This window comes from Cucumis melo, chromosome 11 (genome assembly GCF_025177605.1).
Source record: "Cucumis melo cultivar AY chromosome 11, USDA_Cmelo_AY_1.0, whole genome shotgun sequence".
Classification (NCBI taxonomy): Eukaryota; Viridiplantae; Streptophyta; class Magnoliopsida; order Cucurbitales; family Cucurbitaceae; genus Cucumis; species Cucumis melo.
In genome coordinates, this window is record NC_066867.1 from 12,289,493 (window position 1) to 12,307,029 (window position 17,537).

At 40.0% G+C, this 17,537-nt stretch overlaps 1 protein-coding gene and 1 long non-coding RNA gene across 2 annotated transcripts in view; one reads left to right on the plus strand and one right to left on the minus strand.

Annotated features, from left to right (window-relative positions):
- Positions 1–3,688: 3,688 nt before the first annotated feature.
- LOC107991449 (uncharacterized) lies at positions 3,689–6,636 on the minus strand. The gene is made up of 3 exons (XR_001763479.2): positions 6,513–6,636; positions 5,514–5,645; positions 3,689–3,836 (listed from the first exon to the last, which is right to left on the minus strand). It is a non-coding gene; the product is annotated as an uncharacterized LOC107991449 (long non-coding RNA).
- A 4,987-nt stretch (positions 6,637–11,623) lies between these two features.
- Positions 11,624–17,537, plus strand: part of LOC127144046 (uncharacterized) — a 45,381-nt gene continuing 39,467 nt past the window's right edge. Inside the window, exon 1 of the mRNA XM_051079593.1 lies at positions 11,624–11,833. The gene's annotated coding sequence lies outside the window, so the exon portion shown is untranslated. The remainder of the gene's footprint in view (positions 11,834–17,537) is intronic.

Sequence of the window (17,537 nt, forward strand, 5' to 3'; positions counted from 1 at the left end):
AAATAATTTTGTCTAAGATGTACAACAATGTTTGGTGCCACATGATTTACCGAAACTTAGGTTCAATGTATGACCGATGCGTTGTTAGTGTTGAAAAAATCATTCAATATACAAGTAGATCACTTAATGTTCACGAAAATAATAGAAGACGTTTTCCTCATTGTTGCCAATGACAACAAACCAATGATATTCTAGAGCAACCAATCGAACTAGAAGCTAATGAGGCGACTCTAACTAGCTTCTTCTAGATACTTTCTTAAAGTTCAAAGAGATATTGCATCTAATTCTGGTTATCAACATGATTATAATGTACTTGATAAATTTTCGTTTATATTGTCTCTCTCAGCAAGATTATGATGATATGATCACCATTAACAACATTTTAAAGTTCTTGTACGTGCCATGGAACACATGCGAGAAGATGATCATCATGTGGTACACGACTTTATGTCGTACTTAATTGACAATTTAGTTGTTATTGCTATACTACTTTTTAAATATGACTTTTATGTTGTACTTGATTGACAATTTAGTGTTGTACCTACAAATGTTTTTACAAAAATGTATATATAAAAAATTGTACCTCTTGGAATTGGTCAATGAGTTAGGTGTGGTATTCGTGATTTTTGGCCCATGAGTTACTTGATGCTATTACCACATCATTGTTGACAAGGATGTTAGAGTTTTGAATAGTTAAATTCTTGGAAGTCTACACGAGCTCCACATATTTTTTGGGTCAACTAGAAGAATAGCAATTTTAAAATTGTCATTTTGAAAAATAGCAAAACTGAATTTTTTTAAAAATAGCAAAATGAAAAAATAAATAAATAAGAATTTGCAAAAACCCAAAATACCCTTATACACATAGAGATGTAAGCTAAAATAAAATAAATACACTTTAATAAATGTTGAAACACAATTACAGCTATATACTTGTTCAATCAAAATTAGAACCTTTCATCTCTATTTTACAAACTCGTTGCAATGATCTGCATTTTCCATTTTTATTTTTCGATTCTCCATCTTTCATTTTAAGATTCTCCATCTTTCTTGTCTCCCATCTTCTTCAAGCGAACAAACTCTAATCTTTCCACTTTAAAGAGGGAAACCTCAATCTCCACCCTCCCTTTTGCAAGTTACCATTCCATTTGTAGTTTCAGTTTCATCTTCAACTTCATCAATCATGCATTTTCAAGAAGAAAAATATAAACATTTTAAGCACGCAAATACTATCTTTATTTTTCATCTTCCATCTTTGATTTTCAAGTCTACAACCTGCAATCACGCTTGGGGCGAAAGAACAAAAACCTTCACTTGGAAGAACAAAGATACAAAAGTTGCATCTTCTTTGTCTCTTAGGGAAATTTTAGTTGATTTTTTTAAAATTTATTTATATTATTTAATTAATAAAATGTAGATGGAATTTGAGAGATTTTATCTAAAAAACACAATATCTTAGCCTATTTTGTTGGAAAAAAATTAAATTTAAAAAATAAATTAAGATCTTAATATGAAAATTAATTTTAATCCAAATTAAATATTCAAATTTAAAAAATAAATTAAAATCTAATAAGAAAACTAATTTTAATTTCCAAATTATAGAGGGTTGAAAGATTCAAGGTTACTTTAATATAAAAAAATGGTTGGGAATTAGCCAATAAAAAAAATAATAATATGGTTATTTTGAAATAAAGAAAATGAATGAAGTTGTTTTTGATCTTTAACAAAATTGTGAAATCCCGAGATATTAGGAAGAGGTTATGATAGTGGTTGTATATCACCAATTAATTACACGTGAGAGACTTTTGATAAAAGCACATATATTGAAATAAATGCAGTTTGCGAATGTGTGTATTTTGGTATGGTATAAAATACCATGAAAATGTGGCATTGTGAAATCATGTTAGTTGGTATGTTATTCCTTTAATCACATGAACATCCAATTATAGACATCAAACCAATATTGTTTAATTAATGTTATTTCGTCAAAAGAACATATTTTGGTTTAAAAGTCTTTCTAAACACGATTAATGCAATAGTTTTCTGGTTTTAATTAATTTCCACCCTTGTACGAATTAATGGTATTAAACAAATATATATACACACAATGCTATATTTTAGAATAAGTTAATTTGAATTTAATAAGAAACCTTGAGAAACAAATAGGCGAATTCTCACTTAAACAAAACGGGCATGAAAAAGAAATAATAATTTGGTTATTTTGAAATTCAAGTAAGGATATTTTGAAATAAAATCAATGCTTAAGATTCTTCCAATTCAAAATAATAATTTTATATTTTGAGATTCCTAATTAATGTGATTTAATTTTGGTATAAAATCTATTCTCCAATTTTGAAAATTAATTTTAATTTCCAAATTATTAAGGGTCGAAAAGATTCAAGGTTATTTTGAAATAAAAAAATGGTTGAGATTTAGCCAATAAAAAAAATATGGTTATTTTGGAATTAAAAAAAATAAAATTGTTCTAATCTTCAACAAAATTGTTAAATTTCGAGATATTAGGAAGAGGTTATGATATGGTTGTATACCTTATTAACACGTTGAAATTAATTACAGACTTATAAATGCATATCACCAATTAATTACACTTGAGATACTTTTGATAAGAACATAAATGTATATCACCAATTAATTACACTTGATAGACTTTTGATAAGAACTCATAAATGTATATTACCAATTAATTAAACTAATAATTTAGTTATTTTAAAATTAGTAAAATTGAATAAAGTTGTTAAAATGTTGAATCAATTAGTTGAGTCTCAAGATATTAGGAAGAAGTTATGATATGGGTTGCTATATCTTTACCACGTCGAAAAATAATTAAAGGTTCATAAATGCATAACACACTACAAGAAATAACATATACGATAGCTAACGAAAACCGCTATAATAGACGTTTTATAGCCTTTTTCGAAAGTCCTGACAGCTCATGTTATTAAAAGTCTAGGCCTTTTTATAGTGTTTTTCCGAAGTTATAATGAGTGCTATTGTAGAGTTTGAAGATATAGATTATATATGTTGCTATAAAAACATTTGATAGCATTTTTCGTGAGAGCTATAATAAGTTTATATAGCTTAAATAATGTACTAACTTTGCAATATAATAACTCTTTTTCGACGCTATAGTATAGTATTTATAACTATAATTTTCAGCTATAATAGTCTTTTTTCGATGCTATAGTATAGTATTTATATCTATAATTTTCAGCTATAATAGTCTTTTTTTTTACGCTATAGTATAGTATAGTATTTATAGCTATAATTTTTAGCTATAATATAGTATTTCTAGCTATAATATTAAGTTATAATATAGTATTTCCAACTGTAATAAAGTTATAATAATGCTATTTAATCGTTTTCAATTATTATAATAACTTTTTGATACCATTTTGTTTTTTGCTATATAAATCTTTTTGATGTCAGTTTAAAACTGACATTAAACATCCGTATTTTAAAAACCGACATTAAACATCCATTTTCATTTTTTACAACCGACATTAAAGGTCATATTTCTTCTAGTGTTATAGCTTTAAGTTATGGTTATGAAAGAGGTAACGTTTTTCTCAAAAATAATTTTTGAATGAATTAACTTCCATTCATAATGTATTAAAATTACCAAACATAGTAGTGATCATTCTAAATGTAACAACCACACACATTCACATAATCAAAACACATATTAGTAAATAATGTATCAACCACACAAATTAACCCTCAAAATACAAACAAAGTTCATCATAAGTGTACAAACAAATTTCATCATAAGTGTACAATCTTTAGTTCTTTGGTTTAGACGACTCCATTTCATTCACCTACATAAATTTATAAAAACATATATTAATTAAACAAGTATAGAAATTTTTTAACAAATGTAGACAAAAAAGATTAGAATTAAACAACATACGAATGATCACTTTATCAGATGGCCAATTACGGTTCAATTCTTTCAATATGTTCATACATTCATCATGGAAAAAATATGTTCAACCTATGCAGAAGATATAGTAAAAAAGTCACATTCTTAAGAAATATTAAACTAGACCCAGAGAGACTATTAAGTGGAGCACGCAATCAAACTTACATCGACATTAGTAACCCTACAACAGCTAAATGGCATAAACCTTGATACGATGTAGATGCAACGCAAGTTTAAGGCCCCCTTGCTTTTACACTAATAATGATAGTCAAAACTCAAATAGTAAGAATCATTTCAATTGTACCGTCTTAGGAAATATAACTTTCCAGGCTATCTTCATTAACATTTGACAATTACCAAGAACAAATTGACTGCATAGAAATCTCCAAAAGAAGACTCCGTTGAAAATGTATTAGATTTTTCTTCTGTTCTAGCAACAACATAGTTGAATTGAGCAGGACTAGGACCTTTCAATATGGGTTATTGATAACAACTCCATGTGCATTCATTTTGTAAATAAGCAAATAGAGAAGTTAGAAAACCTTTGGCTACCCATCTAAATAATCTCTCAGCTGTCCTACTTCTAGCAACTTGCACCAATCAATTGACGTAAACCAGCTTTTCAAATCGATTATAAACAGAAAAGCTAAAGGCTCACAACACTTCCGCAATACTCTACACATAAGTTCGATTGTTCTTCAACTAAGGGGTCCATTCGATATTTTCCAACAAAAATAATATGCCAGAGATTTCCATGGCCATTTCCCATACTAACAACTCCTTCCTTCCACATTAAGACTGCCACCTATAACTGTAAAGCTAGAATTACAATCACCCAACTCACCAAATAAAATCCTCAACCTTCTATACCCTCTTAAAGGAAATCTCTGACATTTTATCCAATTACACCAAAATGAAAGCAACAGCATGAAGAGAACAACTTGAATATGTGTGAATCTTCTCTCTTTGAATGAAAGTGGTTTTAAATTCTTCAACATTTTCTTGAAAAGTAAACACCAAGAATGTTCCTTCTTAATATGAGAAATCCAAATGCTTGAGAGGCCAATAAAAAATCGGGCAAGGGAGATAGAAGAACATAGTTCATATAGGAACTCACAACTATAAGTATATAACCAAAACACTAACTAAATCATGAAATGGATCGTAGAAATCCCAATTCTCCACAAACTCAAACGTGTTTTCAGAATTTCACTGCCATATTCAACTCAAAATCAAAATTCGCTTATTTCCTAAAACATGGAATTTTTGCTAATTTCATACAATTTTGGAGGGGTAGAGAGCCTGTTCCTCTTCTAGAGTTTTGCTAATGAACTACGTATAATGTCACATAAGTTTTTACCATCAAGTACATTTAACTTCCAATTACATAATGTAAATATAGGTTAACCCTCAAGTTTAAATACATCCTGAATAAAGGATGACATGAATATTGACAGTCGAAAGCTATGCCAATCATGGAACTTGTGGAGATGTAAATATAGGTCCCTCAAAGAAAAGATATTTAAAACTCAAAACAAAACCATTCTATATCATATCATAATAAAATCTATACCAATCTTTGCAACATCTTCTGTAGCACAGTGTGAACTGATAAAGGAATGGTTAAAAAGGAACAAAGAATCTCCTTGATTAATCTTTTTAGGAATAAATATTGATTCCATATACTTTTGTTGATACCAACATCCTGCAATGAAGTAATAAATAATATGTAGGAAAAGTTATGAATATTTTCTCCATTGTTTCAAACTTCACACTACAGTTGACCAAAAAGAAAAAAAAAACAAAAAGGACACAACATGTTGAAGAAAGAATATTCAAACATTTGAACTTAGCTAAGAAATGTGCTCTAATCAATATTACATCCGACTAAAGAAATCAAATTATAGGCTAAAGAAATGGGTCTTTTCTATAAGACGAAGGCAAAAGTTCTACATCAAGAAACACCTCCAACCAAGAGCAGTATTCTCTTGAATCAAATACCATCTCGGTTTTATGAACATTGTGAATATATCAAGTTATACGCCACACATAATCACAGGCAAAGTTCATAATACATAATACTCAATCTATTTAATCACCATTATCTAATTTTACAAGTACTTCCTTTTATTTTAGCTACTCCACTCCATACTATTCTAGTTTCAAGTATGTTTCTACATCAGGTGATCATTAGTTAAAACCATGGATTATATCGAAGCCGGAGGTTACATTCATGTGCACCCAAATCATACATATGATTGGTCTTTACTTAATTTGAATACAAAGATTACAAAGCATACACACTTAAATCAAGGCACGATAGCAATAAAGTGTCTGACAACCATAATTTGCAGTAGGATACAAAATCAAGAATCTTCATGGTTTAATAACTACACAATCAATAGGTATAACCAGTTTGTATACAATTTGATCCTTCCAAATTCTTTTAACATTGCTAAAACACCAAGAATAACCGAAGTCAACCACATATCCAAAACTTTTAAGTAGAAATCAAACTTCAAGAGTAGTCAGAAAAGAGAAAAGAAACACTAAAAAAGAGCAAGATATTTACCTTCTTGTTCATGCAAAGATATAGTCAGCAGAGGTCGTCGGAGACAATCGGAGATCACAGAGGATGTGGAACTTAAGATCTACAATATAGTGGAGAAATTATTTAGGTCAACAGTTATATTTCAGTGTTTGGAATGATGAAAAGAGTTTATATACTGAGATTGATATTCCTACTACTACAAAATCTACTTTACTTGACACTAGGCATTTTTATATATTTGACGCTTTTGTTAAAAAAAACATCAAATATTGACAATTTTAAAGGAAAAACGTTATGTAGTCTCAAAAAAGTGGAGTTTTCACAAAGTTTTTCGGATAATTTTACGCTAACTTTTACTTGACGTTTTTTTCGCGTCAAGTATAAAGGACATTTTACTTAACGTTGTATTCGTGTCTACTATTGCAAAACTTTACTTGACGCGAAAACAACAATAAGTATAGTTTAAAGAAGACAAAATTTTCACCAAAATTTTCGAATTATTTTTACTTGTCGTTTTGTGTCGCGTCAAATATAGTGCAGATTTTACCTGGCGTTTATTCCGCGTCAAGTATATTTGACATTTACTTGACATGGAAATAATGTCAAGTATAGTTAAAATTTTTATTTGATACTTTGAAAATTAATATTTTAAAAATGTCAAATATAAAAATATAAAAATATAAAATATAAAAATATTTTTTATTTCTTCCATTCCATTAAATAAACTTATTAAAATAAAATTACTAAAATAAAGTTATTACAATGTTATTAAAATAAACATATTAAAACAAACTTATTAAAACAAATTTTCCAAAAGAAACTTATTAAAAATTAATTTAGTAAAAGAAATGTATTAAAATAAATTTAGTAAAAAGAAATTTATTAAAATAATTAAATAATTTTATTGAAAAAAAATTATTAAAAATTTCCCTTCAAAAAACCTTTCACTTTCCCCCTTTCTCTCCCAAAACCCTTCAATCTCTCTATCTCCATCTCTATCTCCATCCTTACCTTACCCACGATGACCCAACCTTTCGCGACACCCATGCCCACGACCCACGCCGCGAAGACCAACGTCGACGCCGCGACGACCCACGTCGAACGACCCATTCCGCGTCGACCCACGCCGCGACCACCCACGCCGCGACCACCCATTCCGCGATGACCCATTCCGTGACGACCCACGCTGACGACGACCCACGCAGCAGACTCCTACCAGCGACGATTCCGACCTTCGTTGCTGGTAAATCTCATCTCTTCTGTACATTTGCTGGTATGAAATTCTAAAACATTTATTGTTCAATATGATTTGGTTTTGGTAGAATTTTAGAGATTTTAAAACTTTTGATATTCTATAATTAAGATTAGAGATTTTAAAACCTTTGGTATCAAGAAAAACAAATCAAGATATTCCATCTAAGTAGACATCAATGCCTTGTTTAACGAATCTTGCATTAAAAACTTAGATTAATGGGTGGTGTTGAAAGTAATAAGGATGAATTGGTTCTTGGTTTTTAATATGTTTATTTTTTATAATTTTGTTTTTATTTTTATTTCCACTTTTGGTTTGAATTGGTTCTTTTTGTTTAACTAAATTAAAATTTTGTCAATTTCTTTTGTTAGAGATTAAACACCAACTACATAATAGGGAAGGGTAACTGAAAAATTCAATTCAACGGTTTAAATCGACGTTTAGAACTTAATTAAGAGAAAATCTATTGGAACTTATTTTCTTAAAAAGATAAACCAAACCATTACAACACTTGTTAATTTGAGCTTGATTTCGATGTAAATGATCTTACTACTAGAACACTTAGGCTAGATTGGAATTTGTTTGTTGATAGGATAGTAAGTTGCATGAGTTACCTGATTTTGAATATTGTAAATTTTTTTTGTAGATCCAAGATTATCATATTATAAGTATGGATAAATCATGGATGTCAAAGAGTAGATTATCTAAAGAGTTTGAGTTGGGTGTAGAGAACTTCATCAGATTTGAATTTTCCAATACAACTAATACTTCTATATGTTGCCCTTGTTTAAAGTGTGGAAATTGTCAAAAACATAAAGCCAATGATATAAGAAATCATTTATATTTTAATGGCATTGATGAAAGTTATAAGACTTGGTTTTGGCATGGTGAAGAACTTCTAATTCATCCTTCCATGGAGAATCCTCTATGTGTATGTATGAGGAGAATGATGTTGGAAATATCAAAGAAATGGTTGAAATTGCTCATGAGCAATATTCAAAGGATCCAAGTGGTTTTGAAAAATTGCTTAATGATGCTAAAAAGCCGTTATACGAAGGATGCAAAAAATTCACCAAGTTGTCTACATCAGTGAAGTTGTATAACTTAAAAGTTAGACATGGATGGAGTAACATTAGCTTCTCATAACTACTGAAAGCGTTAAAAGACATCTTACCTTCTCCTAATGACCTCCCTACATCAATATATGAAGCAAAGAAAATTTTAGGTGCATTAGGAATGGAATATGAAAAGATTCATGCATACCCTAATGATTGTTGGTTGTATCGAAAGGAATATGCCAACGCAATTGTGTGCCCTGAATGCGGTGAGTCTAGGTGGAAATATGGTAAAGATGCAAATAAGAAAAAGAAAATCCCTGCTAAAATAATGTGGTACTTTCCACCTATTCCACGATTTCAACGGATGTTTAGAAGTGTTGAAGTGCTAAAAACTTAACTTGGCATGCTAATGTAAGAGAAATTGACGATAAATTAAGGCACCCTACTAACTCTCCAGCTTGGAAGTTAGTCGACACCATGTGGCCAAATTTTAGTTCTGAACCTAGGAATATTCGTTTAGCATTGTCAACAGATGGAATAAATCCTTATAGTGATATGAGCTCCAAGTACAGTTGTTAGCCAGTTGTGATGGTGATTTATAATCTTCCCACATGGTTGTGTATGAAACGAAAGTTCATGATGTTATCAATTTTGATTTCAGGTCCAAAGCAACCAGGAGATGACATTGGGATATACTTAGAACCATTGATTGATGATTTAAAACTTTTGTGGGAAAGTGGTGTGCAATGTTATTGTAACGCCCAACATTTTTCGGTTTCCTTTGTTATTTTGGACCACTAATAATATTAATACTAAGTGTAGTTAATATTATCCTTATTAAACTAAAGTTGTTTCCTTTTTATAAACTATTGAAGTTAGGGGTAAATTAGTAAATCAATGGAGTGGCAAATTAATTAATTGCCTTGGAAAGGGTCAAGGGTGGAGAGAGAGGAAAAGGGGGCTATTAAATTCTTTTTTATTTTGGGATTTCTTTTAAAAAGAGGCATTGGGAGACGTGAGACTCCTCATCTCCCCAAAGAAGAAAAGAAAAAAAAAAAAAAGGGGAAACCCTAGCCGCCGCCACCCTCCGCGCCGCCGCACGTCGCCGCCGCACGCCGCCGCCGCACGCCGCACGCCGCCAGCTTCGACAAGCGCCGAGCCGATCCACCGCGCGTCTGCAAGCCGAAGGGAAGCCGAGCCATCCTCCGCGCGTCTGCAGCCGAGTCCGCAGCCGCCAGCCGAGCCGGAACCCGCCGCGCCGCTTCGACCTAAGGGGGGACCGCCGACGCCGCGCCGCTCCGATCAGGAGAGTAACTGAGCCGCGCCGCGTCGCTTCGATCAAGCCGATCCGCCGAAGCTCGCAGCGCCGCGTCGATCCGAGGAGTTCCGTCAGCCGCGCCACCCGATCGAGCCGAAGGGAGCCGCTTCGCTCCGCGCCCAGCCGTCTCCCGCAGCCGCCGCTCAAAGCCGATCCGCCGCGCTTCACTCCAGCCGACGAACGAACCCGGAGCCGCTCCACCGTCCGCGCGCCCGAAGCCGAAACTGAAGCCGCCCGCGTAGCTTCCTGTACCGAGCCGAGCCGCGTCTGCCCAAGCCGAGCCGGTCCTGTCTTCTTCCAGCCGAGCCGCCAGGACTAATTTGGCTCCATCCACCTAAATTTTGGTAATCTAATTAATTATTGTGGTTTTTCCGGTAAGACTCCATGCTCGGACGTTAGTTAAATTAATTTGGGTCTAAATTAAATTATTTTTCCTCAAGGGACGTCTTGGACCAAGAAATTGCTGCAGCGCGGGATTTCTTCAGTAGGGGCTCGAGCACTGCAACCTCTCTAGGGTAAGTTATTTCAATTGAGTCTTGAACCGTTAGTCGTTGGCGACCTATTTACGAATTTTGACTTATGAAACAGTTAGGACTTCGTCGCTTGGAAAGCGTACTGCCTCGCGGTTAGGACTCGACAAGTAGATCTCCAGGTAAGAGATTCTACTACTAGTTTCATGTTTGAAGTATGAGACTGTGTATGCCCTATGTTGCATATTGAGGATTTGACAGTATGATGCCTGAAATAAACGCTAGTATGATGCAAATGACGATATAGTTGTGCTATAGCCTGTTATGTGTGGCAAGATCTATTGTGGTTACGACGAATGTCGGGACGGAGAGTGTAGAAATGATTTATGTGACATGTTATATGCTGATGCCATGTGTATGTTTACTGCAATTAGGGTACCTGTTAGCTTGATTTCTGTTAGAGTCGTACCTGCATGGGTGTCCTTCGGGATCACCACCTATTGAGGACTGTGTGGTCCGACGGGACGCCAGTCTAGCATGATATAGACATGACTCGAGTGACTCGACGGGGTCCTCGCATCCCGACTGTCCTAGGTGTCCCCGGGCACCGAAGACCAGAGTTACGTTCCTACGGGAGCGCATGATTGCACGTGTTCGGGAACGTGCCAGAGATTGGGTACCAGTTATCAGGACTCTAACAGGAAGTTAACAGGCACCTAGTGGGACTAGTAGTGGGTCCCTTACTGAGTATTTTTATACTCATTCTCTCCATTCTATGTTTTCAGGTAGAGGACGAGGCAAGGGCAAGGGCAAGCTGGCGAGCGACCCGAAGTGAGACCGAGGAGGGCCATAGGGACTACCGCTTCCGCTTATTTCTTATTTCAGATTTTAGCATTTGAGTTTGAGTACTTTTTATTTTTCACTATCTTTTATGTAGATAGGGCCCGAGTAGGATTTCAGAACGTTTACACATTTTTGCATGACTACCTTGTTTATGTTTTTACAAATGAATTTCTTGAACCGTATGCTTTTAATAAAATTTTTAGACTTAAACCACTTGTTCTATATTTAGTAATGACTTCGATTCAGCATAAGGAGTTGGGTCGTTACAGTTGGTATCAGAGCACAGTGTTTTAGGTTCTGTAGACTGACCTACGATGTAAGTCATTTTTGTTTGGTTTTACTTCACCCTATGGCTATACGGTCCTTCGGCACTCGCCAGGTATGTCTAAAGCCTTGCTAATGTTAAGATTACAATTTTGCCTGAATAGTCTAAGACCTAGATATAGGGTGTTAAGTTCTTGTGGTGAAAAGTTTGTTGGTGAATTTTAGGGAGAATGCCGCCACGTAGGGGTACACGCCGAGGAGGTGGTAGGGGAGGCAGAGGAGCCGGTCGTGGCCAGCCGGAGGCGCCACCTGTTGCACCGGCAGTCGACCCAAACGCACCGGTCACCCAGGCGGATCTCGCCGCAATGGAGCAGCGTTATCAGGACATGCTGCAAGCTGCTTTGGCGCCTTTCCTTGCCGCCCAGCAGAACCAGGCCGCCCCTGTTCAGGCCGAGGCCGCCCCTGCTCAGGCCCAGGCCGCCCCTGTTCAGGCTCAGGCCGTCGCTCCTCCAGCCCCTGAGGAAGCTCAACCAGTACCAGTTCAACTGTCGGCCGAGGCGAAACACTTACGGGATTTCAGGAAGTATAATCCCAAGACCTTTGACGGATCCATGGACAACCCCACAAAGGCCCAAATGTGGTTGACGTCCATAGAGACTATTTTCCGGTACATGAAGTGCCCAGAAGACCAGAAGGTGCAGTGTGCAGTCTTCTTCTTGGAGGACAGGGGCACCGCCTGGTGGGAGACCGCGGAGAGAATGCTAGGGGGCGATGTAAGCAAAATAACATGGGAGCAGTTCAAGGAGAACTTCTATGCTAAGTTTTTCTCCGCCAATGTGAAGCACGCCAAGCTGCAAGAGTTCCTAAACTTGGAGCAAGGCGACATGACGGTGGAGCAGTACGACGCCGAGTTCGATATGCTGTCCCGCTTTGCTCCCGATATGGTAAGAGATGAGGCTGCCAGGACGGAGAAATTTGTTAGAGGACTCAGGCTAGACCTTCAGGGCATTGTCAGAGCCCTCCGCCCAGCCACGCATGCTGATGCACTACGTATAGCACTGGATTTGAGCCTGCCTGAGAGAGCCGATGCGTCTAAGGCTGCTGGCAGAGGGTCAGCCTTGGGACAGAAGAGAAAGGTTGAGACGCAGCCTGACGTAGCACCGCAGCGAACACTGAGGTCAGGAGGTGTCTTCCAGAGACACCGACGGGAGCTTGCAGCAGCCGGGAGGACTCTGAGAGAGCTACCCGCTTGTACTACCTGCGGGAGAGTCCACGGAGGTCGTTGCTTGGCTGGAAGTGGAGTCTGCTTTAGGTGCAGACAGCCGGGGCACACTGCTGATATGTGTCCTCGGAAACCCTTTGAGACGACACCGCCCCAGCCTTCTGCGGCCCAGCAGGGGAGAGTTTTCGCCACTACCCGGCAGGAGGCCGAGCGAGCTGGCACTGTGGTGACAGGTACGCTCCCAATTTTGGGGCACTATGCTTTTGTGCTATTTGACTCTGGGTCATCCCACTCGTTTATATCCTCCGTTTTCGTTCAGCATGTGGGTTTAGAGGTAGAGCCTTTGGGTAGTGTTTTGTCGGTTTCTACTCCATCTGGGGAGGTCCTGTTATCCAAAGAACAAATAAAGGCATGTCGGGTAGAGATAGCGAATCGTATGTTAGACGTGACCTTGCTAGTGTTAGACATGCAGGATTTTGATGTGATACTAGGCATGGATTGGCTATCAGCCAACCATGCAAATATAGACTGTTATGGCAAGGAAGTTGTCTTCAACCCTCCCTCCGAGGCTAGTTTCAAATTCAGGGGGGCAGGCATGGTATGTATACCCAAGGTCATCTCAGCCATGAAGGCTAGTAAACTACTCAGCCAGGGTACTTGGGGTATTTTGGCAAGCGTAGTGGATGTGAGAGAGCCGGAAGTTTCCCTATCTTCCGAACCAGTGGTAAGAGAGTACCCCGATGTTTTTCCAGACGAACTTCCAGGACTTCCGCCTCCCAGAGAAGTAGACTTCGCTATCGAGTTAGAGCCGGGCACTGCCCCAATCTCGAGGGCCCCTTACAGAATGGCTCCAGCCGAACTAAAGGAGTTGAAGGTCCAGTTACAGGAGTTGCTGGACAAAGGCTTCATCCGGCCCAGTGTGTCGCCTTGGGGAGCCCCAGTATTGTTCGTGAAGAAGAAGGATGGGTCAATGCGCCTTTGTATTGACTACCGAGAGCTGAACAAGGTGACAGTCAAAAACCGCTACCCCTTGCCCAGGATTGATGACCTGTTCGATCAGTTGCAGGGAGCCACCGTCTTCTCCAAGATCGACCTGCGATCAGGCTATCACCAGTTGAGGATTAGGGACGGTGACATCCCCAAGACGGCCTTTCGATCGAGGTACGGACATTACGAATTCGTTGTGATGTCTTTCGGCTTGACTAACGCTCCTGCAGTATTCATGGATCTGATGAACAGGGTGTTTAAGGAGTTTCTAGACTCGTTCGTCATAGTCTTCATTGACGACATCCTCATTTACTCAAAAACTGAGGCTGAGCACGAGGAGCACTTACACCAAGTTTTGGAGACCCTTCGAGCCAACAAGTTGTATGCCAAGTTCTCCAAGTGTGAATTCTGGTTAAGGAAGGTGACGTTTCTTGGCCACGTGGTTTCCAGTGAGGGAGTTTCAGTAGATCCCGCAAAGATTGAAGCGGTGACCAACTGGACCCGACCGTCCACGGTTAGTGAAATTCGAAGTTTTCTGGGCTTGGCAGGTTACTACAGGAGGTTCGTGGAAGACTTCTCACGTATAGCCAGCCCGTTGACCCAGTTGACCAAGAAGGGAACCCCTTTTGTCTGGAGCCCAGCTTGCGAGAGGAGCTTTCAGGAGCTCAAACAGAAGCTAGTGACTGCACCGGTCCTGACAGTGCCCGATGGTTCGGGAAACTTTGTAATCTATAGTGACGCCTCCAAGAAGGGACTAGGTTGTGTCCTGATGCAGCAGGGTAAGGTAGTTGCTTATGCCTCCCGCCAGTTGAAGATCCATGAGCAGAACTACCCTACCCATGACTTGGAGTTGGCAGCTGTAGTCTTTGCACTGAAGATATGGAGGCACTATTTGTACGGTGAGAAGATTCAGATTTACACCGATCATAAGAGCCTGAAGTACTTCTTCACCCAGAAGGAGTTGAACATGAGGCAGAGGAGGTGGCTTGAGTTGGTGAAAGACTACGACTGCGAGATCCTATACCACCCAGGTAAAGCGAATGTAGTGGCTGATGCGCTAAGTAGGAAAGTTGCACATTCAGCAGCGCTAATCACCAAGCAGACCCCCTTACTCAGGGACTTTGAGAGGGCAGAGATTGCAGTCTCAGTAGGTGAGGTTACCGCACAGTTGGCTCAGTTGACAGTTCAGCCAACCTTGAGGCAAAAGATCATTGCTGCTCAGCTGAATGATCCTTATTTGGCAGAGAAGCGTCGCGTGGTAGAGACAGAGCAAGGTGAAGGCTTCTCCATATCCTCTGACGATGGCCTTATGTTTGAAGGACGCCTGTGTGTGCCGGAAGACAGCGCAGTTAAGACGGAGCTTTTGACTGAGGCTCACAGTTCCCCGTTTACCATGCACCCTGGGAGTACGAAGATGTACCAGGACTTAAGGAGTGTCTATTGGTGGAGGGGCATGAAGAGGGATGTGGCAGACTTTGTCAGTAGATGCTTGGTGTGCCAGCAGGTGAAGGCACCTAGGCAGCATCCAGCAGGATTGTTGCAACCCTTGAGTGTGCCAGGGTGGAAGTGGGAGAGTGTGTCGATGGATTTTATTACGGGACTGCCCAAGACCCTAAGGGGCTACACGGTGATCTGGGTCGTGGTCGACAGACTCACGAAGTCGGCCCATTTCGTGCCAGGGAAATCCACTTACACTGCCAGTAAGTGGGGGCAGCTATATATGACAGAGATTGTGAGACTACATGGAGTACCCGTATCCATCATTTCAGACAGAGACGCCCGTTTCACATCGAAGTTCTGGAAAGGACTTCAAATTGCATTAGGTACAAGGTTGGACTTCAGCACGGCATTCCACCCTCAGACTGATGGTCAGACAGAGAGATTGAACCAGATTTTAGAAGACATGCTGCGAGCCTGCGTATTAGAGTTTTCAGGAAGTTGGGACTCCCATCTGCATCTGATGGAGTTTGCCTATAACAACAGCTACCAGGCTACTATCGGTATGGCACCGTTCGAGGCTCTGTATGGCAAGTGCTGTAGATCCCCTGTCTGCTGGGGCGAGGTTGGAGAGCAGAGGATGCTAGGCCCCGAATTAGTGCAGACGACCAACGCAGCCATACAGAAGATCCGAGCTCGTATGCTGACAGCCCAGAGCAGACAGAAGAGTTACGCTGATGTACGACGTAAGGACCTCGAGTTTGAAGTGGGAGATATGGTCTTTCTGAAGGTTGCACCCATGAAGGGTGTTCTGAGGTTCGCAAAGAAGGGGAAGCTGAGCCCACGCTTCGTAGGGCCGCTCGAGATATTGGAGCGGATTGGCCCCGTGGCTTACCGCTTGGCGCTACCCCCATCGTTTGCTGCAGTGCACGATGTATTCCATATCTCCATGCTGAGGAAATATGTCGCAGACCCAACACATGTGGTGGACTTCGAGCCACTGCAGGTTAGCGAGAATCTGAGCTACGAGGAGCAGCCTGTCGAGGTCCTGGCAAGGGAGGTCAAGAAGCTTCGCAGTCGAGAAATTCCACTGGTCAAAATCCTTTGGCAAAACCATGGAGTGGAAGAGGCAACGTGGGAGAAAGAAGAGGACATTAGAGCCCAGCACCCCGAGCTGTTCGAGGATTAGAACTTTCGAGGACGAAAGTTTTTTTTTTAGGAGGGAAGATTGTAACGCCCAACATTTTTCGGTTTCCTTTGTTATTTTGGACCACTAATAATATTAATACTAAGTGTAGTTAATATTATCCTTATTAAACTAAAGTTGTTTCCTTTTTATAAACTATTGAAGTTAGGGGTAAATTAGTAAATCAATGGAGTGGCAAATTAATTAATTGCCTTGGAAAGGGTCAAGGGTGGAGAGAGAGGAAAAGGGGGCTATTAAATTCTTTTTTATTTTGGGATTTCTTTTAAAAAGAGGCATTGGGAGACGTGAGACTCCTCATCTCCCCAAAGAAGAAAAGAAAAAAAAAAAAAGGGGAAACCCTAGCCGCCGCCACCCTCCGCGCCGCCGCACGTCGCCGCCGCACGCCGCCGCCGCACGCCGCACGCCGCCAGCTTCGACAAGCGCCGAGCCGATCCACCGCGCGTCTGCAAGCCGAAGGGAAGCCGAGCCATCCTCCGCGCGTCTGCAGCCGAGTCCGCAGCCGCCAGCCGAGCCGGAACCCGCCGCGCCGCTTCGACCTAAGGGGGGACCGCCGACGCCGCGCCGCTCCGATCAGGAGAGTAGCTGAGCCGCGCCGCGTCGCTTCGATCAAGCCGATCCGCCGAAGCTCGCAGCGCCGCGTCGATCCGAGGAGTTCCGTCAGCCGCGCCACCCGATCGAGCCGAAGGGAGCCGCTTCGCTCCGCGCCCAGCCGTCTCCCGCAGCCGCCGCTCAAAGCCGATCCGCCGCGCTTCACTCCAGCCGACGAACGAACCCGGAGCCGCTCCACCGTCCGCGCGCCCGAAGCCGAAACTGAAGCCGCCCGCGTAGCTTCCTGTACCGAGCCGAGCCGCGTCTGCCCAAGCCGAGCCGGTCCTGTCTTCTTCCAGCCGAGCCGCCAGGACTAATTTGGCTCCATCCACCTAAATTTTGGTAATCTAATTAATTATTGTGGTTTTTCCGGTAAGACTCCATGCTCGGACGTTAGTTA